At 31.4% G+C, this 20,308-nt stretch overlaps 1 long non-coding RNA gene across 1 annotated transcript; it reads left to right on the forward strand.

Moving 5' to 3' along the window:
• The first annotated feature begins 421 nt into the window (after positions 1–421).
• LOC124353749 lies at positions 422–16,267 on the forward strand. The gene is made up of 2 exons (XR_006921620.1): positions 422–1,048; positions 12,260–16,267. It is a non-coding gene; the product is annotated as an uncharacterized LOC124353749 (long non-coding RNA).
• Positions 16,268–20,308: the final 4,041 nt, after the last annotated feature.

Consider the following 20,308-nt stretch of genomic DNA (forward strand, 5'->3'; position numbering starts at 1 on the left):
AACATTCTTTTATGTGTTTGTAACATGCTTTATTACATTTTAAAAACATAAAAAATCTTTAATTTTTGAACAAATCTTCATATAAATTAGAGAACTTATTAAATACTGACACTATACATTTTACACTCTTGTTTTTATTTATATTTAGATTCAGACTTTGGTGTGGGTCTGATGTAATTTGTTCATTTTAGTAATAGCTTTTAGTGCATTAGATACTGGAAATGTTCTAAATATGTAGTTACAGCTATTTTCTTTCTAACAGGTGAATTATACTTTGTATATAATTTCACCAATTAGTACAAATTAATTAGTTCAGTATGTTTAGAGTTAAAATATTGATCAAAATTCATTGATAGAACACTTTTTTTTGCTAATGCTACTACATTAAAATACATATATTTTTAGTAGAGATTAAAAGTAACAAAAAATAGGCAGAAATTATCTCCAGTTAAAGATTCTCAAAATACCTTGTTAATTTTATGCTTTTATTTATTATGCCTTTAGAGTTTTTTAAACAATTCTTCTTTAAATCTGTTAAGCTTTTTGAGTATTAATTGTGTTACTCAGGTTGGAAGATAAGCGTATACTTGTTGTATGCTGTATTTGTATTAATTGTAATTTTAATGTGTGCAACAGTTTTGAAATGACACCCAAAAGTTCTTGTTAATGCCTCAGAAAGAAGTTCAGTTGTAAGTTTATTTATGCTATAATGTTTGAGATGGTTGCGTATTTGAGTTAATCCATATTTTATAGTTTATTGGTGACCATTTCTCAATATAGATTTCTTCAAAATAAACAATACTTCTCTTAAAAATTATTTGTATCAGGGTAATCAATCTACGCTGTCTTATATTTTTCTTTTGCGATGATAGTCAAAACATCTTCTGAGAGCAACTTGGTATTTGGCTGTCATTTCTGTTGTCAACTAATAAATAATTTATTTTACAGTAATTTATGATAACGATTTGACTGAAGCGTTTGTTAAAACATTAACAAAAATATTAAGCACTCCACCAAAGAAAACTGTACTTGTGGCATTAGAGAAAAGGTAAGTACAATTTAAATATAAGAGTGATTTTTTAAAATTGTTTATTATGTTTTATATCAAGTGGCATGGAAACAAGTCTGTTGAGCAATAGTCAATAGCAGCATAGTGGCATGATCGTCATGTCAGACGGCCGACTAATTATCTAGATGGCGGTGACTCTTGTCTAAATTATCTAAAAATGTTAATTCAGACACAATGCCCTTATAGATTAAAAGGCCTGAGTGCAAAACTCACATTCTTAGCTCATTTGACAATATATTGTAAACAGTGAGTTGTGATTTTGAACTTACAATAATAGTCAATTTAAATCTACATTTATGTAGTTAAAATGTAACAATAATGTATTGGTTCTTTTGTTTAAAGTTTGTTTTTGACAATGGAAGGTTTGAAAGGATAATAGGATTTCGGACATTTGCCATTGTTATAGGTTACAAAAAGGTATAAACACAATGTTTTCGAGGGTTTTGAATATATCCTCTTCGTCAGGTGGGGGAGGTATTAATTGATAGAAAAATAAAGTAAAAAGAAGGAAAAGAAAAGAATTCAAACATACCCAAACACTGCTTGGAGTACAGTTCACAGGGGTTGTCACTGCATAGAATACACATCCCGAGCACTAAACAATTGTACAGCATGTCTTTTTAACACTGTGTATTATATTGAAACCAGTGTTTCACCACACAAACAATATTTTGCTGGTGGTTTATAAGCATAGATGGTAATACAAGTAGATTCATTTGCAAGAAGTTCACACCAACGTGTTTGAAATACCAGAAAAATGTGAATTTTACAATAATCTTAACTGTATCTTATTGTTTGGGGGACATAGAACTTAGTAGTAGTATGGGTTGATCAGTTTACCTATGTGTTGTCTGTGCTCTAAGTTATAAGTTGTAGATTTGTTAAGAGAACATTTTTTTGCCTATAATTTTATACAATTTTGAAATTGGCTTTCTACTAAGAATTCATAGAACATCTCAATCTTCCTTTTCCTTTCAATGTAACTAATTATAATCATATATTTTTAACTATAAATTGCATTATTTATTGAGGCCTCAATAATTCACCAACAGACTCATTCATTGATTAGTATTGATGTATTTAAAACAATTTTCAAATAACATATGGTGAAAATAAAAGGATTTAAAAATGGCACTTGCCATTAGACACCTCCAAAAAATAAATGTTATGACAAAGGTTTAATTTTAATCTAAAAGCTAAAAATAACAATGAAAATGTGGTATTAGATGTAAAAAGTGGTATTAACACGTTCGCTGCTAAAAATTAAGTAATGTATGTTGCTAGAGGCTAATTTTTTTTTATTAGTATTCACTTACCAATTTAGTTGTTGTGACACGGGTTGGTACAGAAAGGTCATCAAACACCAAAAGAGCCGAATTTCGCCATTTTGAAAACGTGCAGTAGATCTACCGCACACGCTCCTGGGGCCAGTCTCTCTTCGAAGCGCGCACCGTTTTCCCTTATTGTTTTTTGAAAAACAGACCACTAAACGATTGTTTATAATAATACTGGGAACAAATCACTTAGTGTAACTAAAAATATATTGATAAAAAACACTAAAAACTACTATTTACAACCCAACCATCCTCCCCAAGGTTACGCTTCATTAGTCATGGAATTTGTCAAAACAATGTGGGACACACAAACCCAGGCTGTCCATCACATTCTAAACACTGCCACATCACGTATTTCTTTCTGCCATTTGCATAGCAAACTCTGCACCTCTTTTGTTTACTTCTCTTTCCACAAGCCACTTTTTCTGTAATCCGTGAGGGTACATGGGGGACGCGGCGGCGCTTCAGAGGTCGAGGAGGCTCGGGAACGTCCGGGAGTAGCTTGTCAATAACCTCCAGACGACGGAAGTCGTACAATGGCCATTTTGTTTTCTCCACTTGATGTGCGAACTTCGTTATAGAGATAGTGTGCATTCACTAACATCATCTGAATTACGTGGACAAAAATCTTTTTATACCACCGCAGTGTTTTCCTTTCGCAAGGATAATATGACATCATTTGGTCACTGCGGTCCACGCCTTTCATAAAATGGTTGTATTGAACAATTGGTAGTGGTTTTAGTCTCTCTCCAAACCACCTCGATTAATTTGAATTCACCATGTCATTTTCAAATTCAGTGGATATGTAAGAGACAACGCGTTTGTCTTTCCATTTGGCGACAACAACACTTGCGGCGTAGCGGGCGATGGTTTCACCCTTTTCAGGGTTTGCCGATTTGACTTCAGGAGATACGTATTTTCTGTCCAGCCGAAGAGTTCCAGTGCAATATGTATTCCTACGGAGCAGGCTTGAGGCAAGAGTAAAACTATTATAATAATTATCCATAAATAAACTGTGGCCACAATTGAGTTTCCCTTGCATCAGCTTCAATACAACATTGGCTGCATGCCCCTTACCACCGTAATCATCTAAAACTCCGCAATACATAAAAAAAAAAACGAAGTATTTGGCCATGGGGGTCACACAAACTGTACAGTTTGAATGCCGTACTTATGGCGTTTCCCTTTTATATATTGCCTAAAGTACAACCGTCCCCTCCATAAAACCATTCCTCGTCAATGCACAACTTTTTTTTTGAGGATAATAAATTGAGTCCATTTTATTGTTGAAGTAGTCAATTAGAACTGTACTTTAGAAGCTCTGTTGTTTGGGTTAGGGTACCTTTCAAAATTAATGCATCGCAAAATAAGCATGAATTTGTCCCTGGCCATGAATTTGGGGGAAGCACGTTGAAAACAGCTTACAAGTTTTCCAATAGTCTTGTATTCGGGGTAATTGTAATATTCCCATGTGCAGCAATAGGCCAATAAAAACATTTGAGATCCTCCACGGTAATGTCTTTCCATTTATGGATTCGTGAGCCTGGGGTTGTAGTAGGTCCACAGAATAACTCCAACGCGTATCTATTCGTAGTAGCCACAATGCCCTCCAAAAAATCACATCCACCAGCAACAAGAAAAAATTGATTGGGGTAATCTCATTAGGCAAAGGGACTAAAAACTTTTCCTCTTTTGTAAACGGTACATCTTTCATACCTATAGTTTTTGAGGACTCCATTGTGGTGGTCTTACGTCATAGTCTGGGTCTTCGACCTCTGACTCATCAGTCTCGTATTGTTTCATGCATCGTCGAGGTCCGGAGCATAACCAGGGACACCAGGGTCCGTCTTCATAATCAGAATCACACTTTTAGCCACAAACTGACGTCTATTCTGGATTCCACTAGTTCCAGGAGGCAAATCCATGTCTATTGTATTATAAGAAATAACACTAAACACACAACAAAAACGGTAAAATTTGAAGTAGTCTAAAAACTAACCACAAAACGCTAAACTGAGAACGGCGACCACAAAAAAGCGGGAAAAAGTATATCCCCACGAGCGGCAAAACGGACAACCATACACGACGAGTGCTGAGAGCACACTGACTGGGTTTCTAAACAATGGCGCTGTGCAGTAGATCTACGTCATGCGCGCCTGGCGCGAGGCAGCCGTGCAGTAGATCATACCGCAAACCGCATTGAACGTGTTAAACCTTTAGACAATAACACATATTTCCATACTGTTACAAGCATTAATATGATTTAAAAGCTGACAAAAACAATAGTATTGTTATTATGGACAAAAAATCATATTTTAGAAGAATAGAATAGATTTTAAACAAGAATAAACAGTATGTCTGAAAAATGACACGTTCACTATTATTTACTCTGTACATATTTTCTAGCCATATGTACAGTGAATCATCTATTGTTTTGACATCACATGTTACCATGATTAGATGGTTCCCCCCATTATTGGATCTAAAATCCGCCAATTATTGAAAATCTTTTGAAAAATTGCAATCATACATGAGAAGTATACAATTTTTATTGGTTTGCAAAAGTTTCAATCAAAAAGATTGAGCAATTAGTTGCTCATTGAGACAATCATAGTAGAAGCTTAAGAAGAACCCAAATCAGATTGTAGCCAAAGTGAGTTTACCTCAATTGGTTACAAGTTGGTGCAGAAGAAGAAACAATAGTAATTTGAGTCAGAAATAAATATTGATGGGTATTCCTGTTGCCCAGGAGAAAATTAGAAGAACAAGTATGAAGTAACACAACTTAGATACATCAGTGTTCCACAGAGTCTCAGAACATCCCCACATAGTTGTCATGAAGAAGGGAGATACTTGTAGGCCATTCCATAATATTAGAAATATTTAATGTTCTTTACAAAATCTACGAATCTTTCAGAGAAAAATATAGATCGGTGAACACTAGAAAATGCACACATTATTGGGAATACACTTATGAAAAATCTTCTGTCATATAAAAACAAGATAGTAGAAAAGTAAAAACTGACTCAGTATATCTGTTTTGAAAATGATCATCACGTCAAGTGAATGTAATAGATCGTAAAGAGAAACAAAATTTAGTTGACACTTTTAGGACTTATTTTTGTTTTTATCAGGAGCATATCTGTTGCATATTCTGTCAATACATACTATTTAACCATAGATTACAATAAGACCAATAGATAGGACATCAGGTGCTCGCAGGTGAAGCCACTGCAGAGCGGCTATCATTTTATACTCAACAATATGGCGGCGCGGGCGTGAGTCACCCTACTGAGGAGCGTCGCCTTGCACCCCCGCTCTTCACTTCGCCCTTGTCGAGCTTACTGTAGTGACCTGCTATACACTCTGCTTACTGACGCGTGTGCTTCCGGCGTGTTGCTAAACATCTTGTTGTTTACTCTTGTTTAACTTGTTTATGTTGTGGATGATGTTGTCTTCACAAACACACAATGCCTATGTCATGTGTTGCTTTTGGATGCTTCCATAAAAAGGAAAAATTAAACTTTCAACCAGAAGATTGTTCCTTCTTAGGATCAATTTCTCAGAATTCGGACTGTTTGATAAAGCGTCAATAAATGGAGGTCAATAAACTAACATTTATAATATATGACTTAAAACTTCCTCCTCTTCTCAACTGTGTATTACAGATTAGTTACAATTAATTAACTGAGTTGTAAAGTTGAAACTATATTTTATTGTACATTTAAGTAATTTTCTATACTTTATTATAATTAATCTATAAATCTTTGCCTTACTAATTGTATAATAAATGTTTACAGACTTAACAAAATATTTTATTAAACCTTTATACACTTTGTTACAATATGTAAACATAAACTTTAGATATTGTATTTTGGGATATTTTGAGCTGAAGGATTATAAGGTTTAAAGTCATGTTTCACTCATCTAATAATTTACCCGCATATACAAACTTTGCTCATATTATAGTATATATGCAAAAAATAAATAGCAAATAAACTCTTAGTTATAATTGTTTAGAGTATTGACTCAGATTGAATTCCTTCCTTAATTACATAACTTATGTGATTTTATTTGAAGTAATTACTGTAAACAAGTACAAATAAAGCGTGTTCTACTCACTTTTTATAATATGCTATAATGTACGATACGAGGAAACAGATGGCCCGGCACGGACCGCTGAGCTCCAAGCGGTCGCGGCACTCGTAAACTAACGTCTCACAAACAATAACTTTCTGGCCAAACCATAAGAGCTAATTAAAAAAGAAAATATGTTCTGAAAACTTCAACTATTCAACAACATTTTCCACCGTTTTTAAACTTGCCTGACCAAAAAACGGCAAAAGTAGCAGACGACTAACTTTTTTATGTCAAGTTTTAAAATATAAACATAATTCTCAACTTTATTTAATTATTTAAATTGCAAAACTAAGTTTTTTGAACATTTGAATGATACCACAGGCATCCATAGCTTATTGACTTCACTCATACAAAGTTTCAAAGTATTTTCTTTATTCTAAGTAGGGTAGATCACGAGTTGATTGAAACGGGAGAACTGAATTTTTACACAAATCGGAGCGTAGTTTTGAGTTTCTATCCCACGACAACATGGCGGACCTGGCTTCACCTGCCCCAATGTTGGCAAGATAGGCATAGCCCATCTATTTGGTCTTATTGTAATCTATGTATTTAACAGACCCATTGAGCTGTAATATCTAGATAATGGGTTTCATTTATTACATTGGCCACAAACAGCTGTTTGACACAGATTATACAGATACATGTTTAACAACCAACAATCTTTATTTAAACCGACTATATAATTTAACCTGGAATATTTTAATTAATAGTTATTTTGCAAATATATATGAAATATTCTCCATAAAGACAAAGTTATATATATATATATATATATATATAATATATAAAACTTGCATAATTGCAATTGTAGTTCACTTCAACCTTATTTGATTATCATGATATAATATGAAAAATTAATACTAGATTTATCATATCTTGTTTCGTGATGGCGGACGGTTGAAATATTTAAAGATTAATAAAGTAAAAACTATTATGATTATAAAAGGTTTTACGCAACTAATAAGAAAATGGTACATTTAAGTACAAATATTGTAGTATCTAAATTTTAAAATCGCTCACTAAATAATGTAGTTTTAAACTGCTGTAATGCATGGCTACTGATGAACCATACTGATAAACTGTTGTAAAACATGATATGTAAACAATGAACATTTTTATGTGCATTAACAGGTAAAACTTACATCTACATTATTTTTCACTGATTTTCATGTGTTAGGTGTCAAAATGTTTTTAAATATAATTTATAAACTTATATAATTCTTTCCATATTTTCAGATTCTTAACAGTTGTCATGTTATTAAGCGTTAAAATCGTCAATTATCTGCCATATTGAAATGTGGTATGATGAATATATATATATTTTTTTTCTTAATTTGAGACTGCAAGAACAATAATTGTGCCGAATTTATTTATTTATCTTTACTGGGTCCTGAAACAAAAAAATAAAGTCTAAATTACATACAGAGAGACAGATGGTAAACTAAGCTTTTTAGATCTATGTTTATATGATATTTTTTATATGCCTCGATTTAAAGAACAAATCCCCAAAATATTACTGGAGGAGTTGTACACATCCTGTACATACGAATTTTAAAATTAAATATTAATATGTATCTCATAGGATAACAATACAGTAGAGCCTCGATATTACGCATCTCAAGGGTCCGAAAAATATTTGTTATATCGGGAAACTCTCAATAACGAGGTTCGTTATATTGAGGTTTAATGCGGTGGATATTGGCTACAAAGGGGTTCTTAATGCTGAACGAATATACAACTATACATTTAATATGTTTTTCCCATAGAGAATCTGTATAGAGCTTAATGAATAAGTTTTTACTATGTACATAGTTGTTCACTACCTTGATTACCACTACAAAAGTCAATAACTTTTTATTGTTTACCTTGTCGTGTAGATTATCCAATTCACAATCCAGCACAGTTATAGATTTAACAACACCATAATTTAAGGCACTTTTTTAATAGCTTGCACTGACTAACTAATGGTTTTAAGGGGAACAGAACGGGAAGCAGGTTCTATTGTTTTTATGTCTTGAGTCACCACAGTCATTACCGAACTGTGTTATAACTAGGTTGGACACGTGAGAAATTCTTAACTAAGGGTTTTGTACATTGGATATTTGTAATGTAGAGGTTTTTATGTTCTCACCTAAAATTGTTAAATTTTGTTATACTGAAGTTACAAACCAAAATAATTTGTAATGTAACAACACCATCTATCTTTAACATTGACTGTTATAAACGTTATAAACGTTTGAAGGAGATTTTCTAAATTCGTTATTAGGAATTCATTGTATTGCAGTTTGTTATAGACAACTCCACTGTATTTTACTACAAATCTTTTTTAAAAAGTATAAACACATTGTTACTGGATTGTCTTAGACAGTTTTTTTCTGTTCACCGAACATTTTGGCTATGGTGAAACTAATTTTAACTTAACTGAAACATTATTACTAGTTTAGTAATTTCAAATGATCTTTTCTTCAGCATTTCATATCACAGGTGATGCGTAAAGTTGCAATTAAAAAAAAAAAATACATTTTTCTATTATCTGGTGATGAACAAAATTAAATTATCTGAAAAAGATCTCATTAAATCTGTACTGTTTAAAATTTTAGTCATGCTATCAATATAACATAACAAAGTGTATGATTCTTTTTTTTAATTGTACAATTTATTCAATCATTATTCTATATCAATTAATGATACTAGAAAATTAACTCTTATTTGTCTATTGTATTGATCTTTCATTCACAACTTACCTTGCCACACTTTGCCGATAGCATTACAGGAAAAAAAGATCGTAATGCCAAGAGATGATGAGAGTAGATGTCTGTTAATATTTACTGTACAATCTGAGTTTGGATAGTTTATCTTAATTGTTTAGATTTTCTTTAAATGGACTGAGACGGCTTAAAATTGAACAAAATTTAAAACCTTATAAAACAAAACGATTTATTTTTAACTGTAAATATTACAAGTTTGAAAAGGGGTTTGGATCAGAAAAAATTGCCAATCTTAACATAAGCATAAATATTGGAGACATACAGATAAACTAGAGATTGTGTGAGAAATGTCAGAAGCCCAATATGGGCTCCTCATTATTGTTTGTTATTTTTCTGGCTGAAACTAATACCAAAAGTTAATTGGATAACTATTTATATTTCCTCCATTTAAATAATGTATTAAAAAAATTAAAACTAGATAAAGAAGTGTTTACAGCTGAGTTACAAGAATGCAGTTAGTGTCCTCTTTGTTTATGTGCATGTTGTATTATTATTGTGCTGGCTTTTATATTGTCTATAACTAATAAATTATAGTGCAAATAAAGTCAACACAAGTGGACTTTTTCTTGTGCTTTCTGAGAATGAGGTGAAAATCCAAAGATTTGATCTGTAAAGATAGATAGCACATAATTAATATTGACTTACTTATATTGAACGAGGTTTGAAATGAAATATTTCAACCCCTTATTAAAGAGCCAACAGATATTAAACCAAAACTCCACAGAGAAGCTGTAATATTTCAAGAATTTAATTGTGTAACCAATTTTTCAACGTGTGAACTGGAAAACTTAGATGATAGTTATTTCACTGGCCAAGTATACATAAGAAATGAGCTTATCCTTTCATTTTCTATAAACATTATATATATATATATATATATATATATATATATGTGTGTGTGTGTGTGTGTGTGTGTGTTTTAGAAAGTTACACATTAAAAAACACCAATACAAAGTGTTCTCAAAAAGTAACGGGAATTTTTAAGTTTCGTAGGTTGGAACTGTTCGATTGTCAAAATTTTTTTATTATATTGGTACTCATGCTCCTGAAGTATAATAAAATTTCCAGCTATATTCATGGTTTACTTTTCCAATTGAAGCTAATAAGGTTAGTTTTATGAACTCAGAAATTTTTGTTTCTTAAATAAAAAGTGGATCAAAGATGTATTATCCAATGTTGTGTGAAAAATAAAATAAGATATTAACAAAGGTTTATGGTAAGAGTTCTATGAGTAAAACAAGTGTTTATGAGTGGTATAAACAGTTCAAAGATGGTCATGAAGGCATTGAAGATGATGAACGCTCCGACGCTCTAGCACATCAACAACCGATGAATATGTGAAAAAAGTGGAAGAAATGGTTATGAGCGATCGCTGTATTACTTTCAGAGAAGTCACTGATGATATATCATCATATATATCATGTACGATTGGCATATATCAGTTGGCTCATGCCAATGAAATTTTAGGGGAATATTTTGGGTATGAAACGTGTGGCAGCAAAATTATTTCAAAAATTGTTGAATTTTGAACAAAACCAGCGGCAAATGGAGTCAACAACGATGCAGGATTACTGAAACGTGCTATAAAGGTGACGAAAAATGGTTTATATGAATATGACGTTGAAACTAAGGTTCAATCATTCAGGATTGCCAAGACGGAAAAAGGCTCAACAATTATGTTCAAAACGTGAGGTTATGCTCACTGTGTTCTTCAATTTTAATGGCATAGTGCATCATTAGTTTTTCCATAAGGTCAAACGGTCAATAAGGAGTACTACCTGAAAGTTCAATGCCATTTGGATGAAGCAATAAAAAAAGCCTGGATTTGTGGCTAAACCATTCAGGCTTTTGCACCATGACAATACACCTGCTTATACTTCATTGCGTGTTCGTGAATTTTTAGCCAAAAACAGTGCTGTAACAATGTTCCAGCCATTATGTGTTAGTTTTTTTTTATTTCAAAAAATAAAGAGAACCTTAAAGGGCCGTTGTTTTACAAGCATAGACAACATAAGACGTGCATTGTTGAAAGAACTAAAGGCTATCCCAAAGATCCAGTTTAAAAGAGATGCAAGGATTGGAAGAAGTGCTGGCACAAGAGCATAATACGAGTATCTAATGGAGACTATTTTGAAGGTGACAACATTAATGTAGTAGACAAATATATATTTTTTCAAAAAATGAAAATTCCTGTTACTTTTTGAACATACGTTTCTAGACCTGATAGGTTGTGTGAATACATTTTGCTCACTGTTACTTTTTATTATTTTTTTAATTTTCTTCAAGAAGTCTTCTAAAAAAATCCTGTGATTACTTTGACTAATTGTGTCTCAGAATATACTACTTTAAATTATCTGCAAATAAAATGGTGTCAATAAAAAAACATATTACAAATACTGTAAAATTTGCCAAAAACTTTTGAGTACATGGGAAGTTGCGTGTTAGCAAATTTCTTCTTTTTAAGCATCAAAATAAAAATCCTATTTGTACTTTAAAAAAATTGTGCCTCAATAAAAGAGCAATCCATACAATTTAACTATAATTTTTTTATAGGTGAGTGATTGTAATTTATAAATGTAAATGTCTGTATCAGGGAGTATTGCTGATTTAGATGCAGGGAACAACAAAATTTTAAATTATTTTGAAAACAAGGGAGTAAAAGACTTACAGATGTCAATGTATTGTGGAGAAATGTATGAGAATAGATAAGATGAGATTGCAAGCTGCTGATACTGCAGAATGGTGTGACCTGTGGCATGTTAAAATATTTATAGAAACATGTTTGCTTAAAAAGCCATGGTATTTCTTGTTAGACAGTTAAAAATATTCTTTCAATTCTCACACAGATTTTTATTTTTGGCTTCTGAGCTCATTTTACATATTACAAAATAATTCACATAGAATTTGTTGATGAAAGAGCATACAACATGGTGATATGTTTGGTGCAGGTTCGTGTTCACCATAGAGGATCTGGACGTGGTTGCACCATGCTACGAACATTTCCTCAGCTCTATCAAGAAGGCATGGGCTCGGCCGCCAATGTCACTGTGGACCATGGAACCCCTTGAACTTGATTTTCCTCAGTACTTCCAGTACGACAGGACCAAACATTTAGTCATCTGGAAGCTGACTTCATAGTTATTGTTAGTTCACCTTCACATTTTAGTCCTAGTTTTTATACATGAGTAATAAAAACATTATGACCCGTATTTAAAAACATGTTTAACAATATCAAACTATACAGTTTCCATTTTCACCAATTTTTTTATGGTTACAGATAAAATTTTTTTTATCATTATGATCAATTATTGAAAATGTTAGTATGACTGTCTAATATATTGGTTCTACATTTAGTAGATAGTAACAATATGGATTTCTGGTGGTCTATACACCATGATTTTGTCAAACCAGAACAATATTACACAATGCTATTGAAGATACTTTTGTATGAAAGCACATGTGTTTAATCGATAATCTTATAACTAAAACCAAATCACTGTCCCCAAATATTATAATCCTTTAGAGGTTAGAATAACATTATATATTTACTCATCTCTTACCATCTCTTGAAAAAGTAAATAACCAATTATGTAAAACTGTTACATAGATATGCAAAGTTTTACTTTTACAGGACTGATGATGTATTGATTTTTTGTGTAACTGTATATAGTAACAATATACACACCTCAGTATTTTTATGTACTGTACCTAAGTTCACGATGCAAACATCAGTATCTATTATTGCAGGTTGGTTTGTAGTTGTAAAAATTTGTATGGTTCTAACTAAATTCTGCACATAGTATGTTTACATTATGGCCAAATGAATGGAATAACTGTTAAAATAAAGCAGCATTTTAGTTCAGCTGAATAGGCCTATTATTGGTCTGTGAAAACGTATCAATATGTTCTTTTCTAAAAAAGAATGTAATTGTAAATTTTATTCAAATAAATCAGTAAACGTTACCCTAGAAAGCTAATTCACCAAGAAAAAAATCAAAGAAAGTTTTATAATTAGTTATTACTTAACAACATAACTGCATTGACTTAATTATATTGTACTTAATCTTGACATTGAATGATAAATATGTACACCATACTATTGGATTCATAAGATATTTTTTATCTATACAGTAAACTCTTGATTATTTGCAGAGTGTATCTGTGCAGATAGCAAATTTCACATATAATCCACTAAACCACCAGTGACAGGCGGTAAAAGCTGCAAAATAGTAAATAATTGGATTTAATTTGGTTAATATTCAGTAGGAGAACACACAGTATTTACAATTATAAATATATGAATACAGTATTATATAATTTTGCAGTATTATATTTATATAATGTAGTTTCACATATAAACAACTAAATTAGAATTAACAGGCGATAACAGCTGCGACTGGTAAATAATGTTTTTAATATTTCAGTAGAAGAACACAGTATTTTCAATTATAAATATATGAATACAGTATATCAATCTGCTTGAATAAACTAAAACTACTTCATGTTTGTGTATGGTGGACGTTTTCTTTAGTTTTTATGAAGACAATCGATCAGTTGCTTTTGCTTTTTCATGTTAACCACTTAAGAGTTTTTATGTAATATTATGCATTGTTATAATTTTCCTGTTTTATTCTGTTGTCTGCCGTATTATTGCGCAAGAAGCGTTTCTATCACAACCACACGTTGTGCAAGTAGTTATGGCATTTTATACTAGATGTCAGCACTTCCTTGGTCCTTTGTCATGAGTGTTTGCACCGTGGTGAGTTCGCTATAGTTTCACAATGTAGACAGCTACCGTGTATTGTTGCATGACACCCGGCCGGGAGTATTTTATGGTTTTATTTCTAGTGTTTATTGTACCGTAGAAATATGTGATGAACAAATATACAATAGGCTTTGTTTGCGTAACGATGACATGGACACGGATAGTGAAAATGACAGTAATGTATATAACAAATTTTAAAATGACACTAAAAATAACTTTTATGCATAAAAAATATATATTTAAGCTTTACAAACCTGTCTCTGTAAAAACAGCAAAATAAAAATTTTAGGTAAAAAACCGTTGAGGATGAAGCAATTTAAAAAAATTTGTAATGAAGTTCTTGAACTAATTTTGTCACCAAGAGATGTTATCATTTCTTTCCTTGAGTTATTTGGTTAAGTTCATCAGTGTTCCCTAGTGTTGCGTAATGGCTCACTTTCTTTTGCACTTGATCTTCCTCTTCATTCATTTCACACTATACTTACACAAAAGGATGACAAACCCCTGCAGGTTGTATCTGAGTTTTCAAGTAACGGATGCCTGTGCAGTATATTCTTATCTTATTTCTGATCACTTATTAATACGTATTCAGTTTATGTAGTTAGAAAAAGTAATCCCTTCAATGTTTGCAAGGTACAATTTATAAATAAAAAAAATTATTTAGTGTATTATGTAGTAATTATGTATATTAACCTTTTACTGGAGATGCTACAGATAAACCAGCATGGATAATCCAGAGTTTACTGCAATGTTAACATAATGACCATTTTCTTTACTAGAAGGAAGCAACTTGTTTTTCAATGATTACCAATAAAAGATAAATGTTTAAAAACACTTAACTTTTCTCAAATAGAAAATGTTCACCATTGATAGATGAAAATGTATGTTTTACCTTGTTTGTTAGTCTGTTAATACATAATATTGTAAATAATCTTTTCTTATAAAATTGTAGTCAAAATGTTAAATTTGTTACACTGTGGAGTGTGCCCTGAGATAACATATAAGCATGCACTATTTTCCACTTCCATAATTTAGCCGGAGGAAGTATTTTAATAATTGTTACAGCAGTATTGACTATAATGGAAGTGTTTATTATTTTTCTAGTTTAAGAATTAATTTTTGTAAACCAAAACATTTATTTTTAGCACTTTGTATTATAGTGGGCACTTGTTTTATTGTGCTTTGATGTACCACTGGGTGTGTGTAGTGTGTTTTTCAATTTTCTCCATCACTTAACTTTTATTTCGCCAAGACTTATAACATGTGCAAATTTCTTGTCTATAACGTTTTGTGTCAATTCACCTCTAAACAAAGAAGAGTTACTATTAAAACAAACTAACAATTAAATCAAATCAGTTGTTTACTTAAAAATTATATTTACTTTATAATTACATTTCTTGGCATAGATAAACCATAACCGTTCAGAGATTTCAACCATTATGTTGGTTGGGTTGCGTATATGGAGAATACATTCCCAAGAAATTTGTACTCTTCCTCATTAATTCGCTAAAATATAATAATGTCAGTTATAACTCACTCCATTACTGAAAGTTAGTGTTATCATATTTTAATAACATAAGTTTGATTTAATATACTGTTTTACATTCACATGAATGTTCATTATAATAAGTGCCAACTGTACTTTGTAAAGTGGTAGATAATATTGTGTTATTTACATTTTCAAAAGTTGAGTGAAAATATAGTTTTCTTTATTTTGAAACTATCATACTTTGTACAAAGACAGATGTGTAACAATTGTAACTAGGGATAAAGAAATATTATTTATTGAATTATGAAGAACAAAGTTAAATTGAACAATACAATTCAAAGTAATGACACTATTACCTTCATGTCTTAGCTTAAGAATGCTCTATTTATATATATATATATGCATCACTGTATTTCTTAACTTCTTACTAAATATGCATTGGTAAATGCAGACCATGTATTAGGACCAAAGATAGTTGACCAGTATTTTATATTTTGTTATTTTTAATGCTAAATTTACATTGTTAATTTTGTTTTGTTAAGGTAATAGGTGTATTATCTTTTTAGTCAATTTCTAGTCAAAATAGAATTAAGATTAGTACTTTAACATAGTATAATAGTCACCGATAACCAAACAAGTTGTGTCTAGTCAGTTTTGCAATGTTCCTTAAAGTGATATTAATAAATGCTGTCTCGACTGTTACTCATCTTTGTTTGTTATAATCTTGACCCCTTAACACAGACAATCCCACTTTGTGTTATCACTTACCAAACATATGCTTCACTACACAACACCTGGAAGCTTCAATATGATTCACATTGGCCTATAGTAGTGTTTACAAATTCACAGTACTGAAGAAGCCAGCCAGCGTGAACTGTGGATAGCGTTCATTTAATAGATTGCTTTGAAAGCGGCTCATTTATAATGCACATGGTATAGTCAATGTCAAACAAACGTTCTGCTAACTTAACTTTTTATTAAAACTTAACAGGGCACCATTTTTATAGAGATATAAATAAGAAGCGAGCCTTTTTGATAGGATAGGCGAACATACTAAGCAACAGAGTCGGCTTGTTTGCTGACTGTACGTGGTCGTGCCATGAGATGGGTGTTGATGGAGGCTGGCTCCATCAGTAATGATATTTAATTGCTACTACACGCTGATGGCCAACTAAGGATCTGCCACAAAAGCACATGGTGAGGTTTTACCTGGCCGTAAGAAACAACATTGTTGCTTTCTAGCTTTTTACAACTGCATTTTTTAAGTTACAACTGGTTTAATCAGTCCGGCAGGAATTATTGGTAATTAAGAGCGTTTTATCAATTATACATTTGTCCAGATGCATTGTTGTGAGTTTGGCATTCAGCAGTGTGTTAACTTCTCTAAGAGTGAAGGTGATTCAAATGTGGACTCAATTTACTAACCACAATCCAACAAAACGAATCAGGAGATTCTGGTGGCAGTTTGGTAAATGAAGCGGCTCTGCATGACAAATAAACCCTGCAGTACCAGGTGACAGCACCGTTAAAAACTCTTGCACTTAAAGGGTTACTAGAACTACAAAGCAATATGAGAATCAGGTGGAATTTTTCCTGAAGTGCATGTTTAGACAGGAAAAATTTTAAGCTATTTTATATCATCATTAGTTTTTCTTCCTCAGTTTCAAGTTATTTCTTGGATTTTCATTTACAAAAAATATGATTAATAATTTTTATTCTCACCATGATTGGTTTTATTTTCCGCCAAAACCTCTTATTTGATTTATTACTAGATATATATATACCCAATTTACTTTTTAAAATTTTCCCTTCCATCCACAGTACTTTGGGAGGAGGAAATGTTGATAGAGATCTAACAGCAAATTCTGTTAACACAACAGATTAGTTTATTTCAACTCCCACAATAAAGACATTGCACAACTTAACTGTGTCAATGGTCATAATATAGCCTTATTATTCTAATAAACCACCTTTCATCAATAAAATACTGTTTTGTACAGGCTATAAAAGAAAACAAACACAGTTTTTCAAATTTTAATAATAAAGTTCAAATTATATAATATACACTCATTTATTACAAATTGCGAGAAATATATTACTACTTCAATATACAAATAAAATGGTGTGGCATATATGACTAAGCTACTGCTAGATATGTGATAACTATATTTAAGCCTCTCCCACATATACTTTACAACAGAGATGTGACTGTACACATAAAAATATTGTGAATATACAAAAATAGAGCAAAATCAGTGAAAATCTTAACAAAAGCCCAACTTTTCAGAAAATGTTTATCTGCTATTTGAGTCTCCTTATGAGAAATAATTTTAAAAAACGTTGTATAACATTGTAAAAAGTCAATACGGAAGTACGTTTATTAAGTACTAATAAAAATATAATAATTCTGTTAAAATTTAACACAGAGTGTACTATATATTGTAATAACCTGAGGCCTTTAAATGGATTGATACCTTAAAAAAATGAAAGTTTACACATATCCATTATTTTATGGTAATTTGATCAAAATGTTTACACTATTCCAATACTTATAGATATCCTATAAAATGAAAATTAGCTTGTTAACTGCAACAAGAATACAGTTGAATAAGAAGGATTAAGTTTATTAGAACACATATTCATTAAAGCCAATAGTAAAATAGTAAGAAATACAATTTGATTTTTGCCTTGGTTGGAATAAAAACGGAATTTTCATTATGGAAAATTGTTTGACAATGATAACACCAGATAAGTTTATTAAGACAGTTAATATTTCTAGCAAATCAGCAAGACTCACCTACATGGGGCACTGTAAAGTTACAACAATACTTAATATTACACCTCTGTTACTGGTTTTCTCAAAGCAGATAAAAAATTAGAAAGGTAACAACTCAGGCTAAGTCAAAACTGGTATCCAATTGGTTGCACGGTGAATAGGGTTGTCATTTGGGAAAAAAGGAGATTTTAGCTGATAAACTGCTGTCGTGGGAGAGGGGAGTCCGAGGGTGACTTCCCGAAAATATTTTGAAAATTAATGTTACAAATAAAAATCAGTTGCAAAATTGAATCATTAGCTATTTTTGGCTGTATTTTTAAGTATTTTTGTAGGAAATTTCTTTATTATTTTTTCATATTTAAATATTGTATATTGAACAAAACTTCAATTAAAGTGTAAAAACTAAAATTTATAAAACAATAAACATTGATGTATATAAACCGCAGAGATTATTGAGAAAAATAAATGTGCCGTTATTACAAATATTTCTTGTTAAAGTACAAACTAAAAAACAGTCACATTGTTTATATAGAGTATTTCCTATTTAATTTTCTTGTAAACAACAAGTGCAGAAATAAAAATATCTCAAATTAAAAATTTAATATGATCAGCTAATTTTAATCACTTCATCAGCTGGCAGCTAATATTTAAAAATTTAAAATAATATTTAGTAATTTAAAATTACTACTACTATAATATGAACCTACAGTAATACATTTTGCAATCTACGGACATCACCATTTAGATCATTAATCACATGTTTAACTTGTTTAAGAACACCTAAATCTCATTTATTACTTTCATCTGAAAGGACACACCACTCGTTTGCGGAGATCGACCTAGCACTAAAGCCAGTTGAGATAACTGATTTATATAAATGGTCCTTCTTATTTTTTGACCCGTATCTTTTTCAATAAATCTTTATTCAACAAAAGTTATTATTTTTACAAATCTTGAAGTAATATTTGACACATTAAATTATTTTAACTGAAACTAACTAGTAGTGCATTTTGCTTTTTTGTCCACTGAACAGACAAGAGAAAACACTCTTTCTAAAAAAAGCAAATTATGACAGTTTTTCTCAGCAACTAATTTAAAAAAAACAGCTAAATTTTTTACATTTGTTACTTTGGCATATTTCTTTGTCACTTTTATCACAGTCACAATTAATTCATGTTAAACCCCAAACACTATAAACATTAGGAGGGAATTCTAGTCAGCTGCTGGCTGTGCATCTGAGACTCCGTTTTTAACATGGGGCTAAGGTTTAAAATTGTTAAAAATAGGAACTCATCTAAAATCCCTACATTTTTCTCTTCAGAAACTGTTAATACTAATGGTTCAAAATGTTTATTCATTATAGAGCTACGTAAACTACACACTGCAGTCACGTCTTTTACTATACACTAATGCAGATTACAGAACAGGTGCCAAAACAATAGACTCGGTTCGGTTCCTCAATACAATTCGGTTCACTCATGTAATTTCGTTGTACACAATATTACGCCATACATCTTTGTATCATCAGAAATTGATGACATGTTTTAATATAGGCATTAGCTAACGAAGTTTCATTGAAACAAAGACACAGAGTAGCACTGATAATGATTATAAAGTGGCATAAAGTTAGAAACAAATATTTTTCGTTCTGAAATTCGATTTTAACATGAAATTTCTATTATACAACAAACTTTTTGTAGGGAAAAAGAGGAGATTTTTGTGTGAATATTCCCTGAGTTATATTTTTGTTCTCAAAATCTTATCTCTGGGGAAACCTGGTGATATGGTCATCCCCTAATGATGAACTACTTTAGTGGAAGGATAATATACATGAACATTTACCATCAAGTATTAAATCACCAGAAACACGACATTTCGAGAACTGTATCTGCTCTCTTCTTCAGGGGTCAAATCTGAAAATACGCAAAAATGTTGTAAAATCATTGAATATTGATTCAAAGATCAAA

The sequence above is a fragment of the Homalodisca vitripennis genome, chromosome 2 (genome assembly GCF_021130785.1).
Source record: "Homalodisca vitripennis isolate AUS2020 chromosome 2, UT_GWSS_2.1, whole genome shotgun sequence".
In the NCBI taxonomy this organism is placed as follows: domain Eukaryota; kingdom Metazoa; phylum Arthropoda; class Insecta; order Hemiptera; family Cicadellidae; genus Homalodisca; species Homalodisca vitripennis.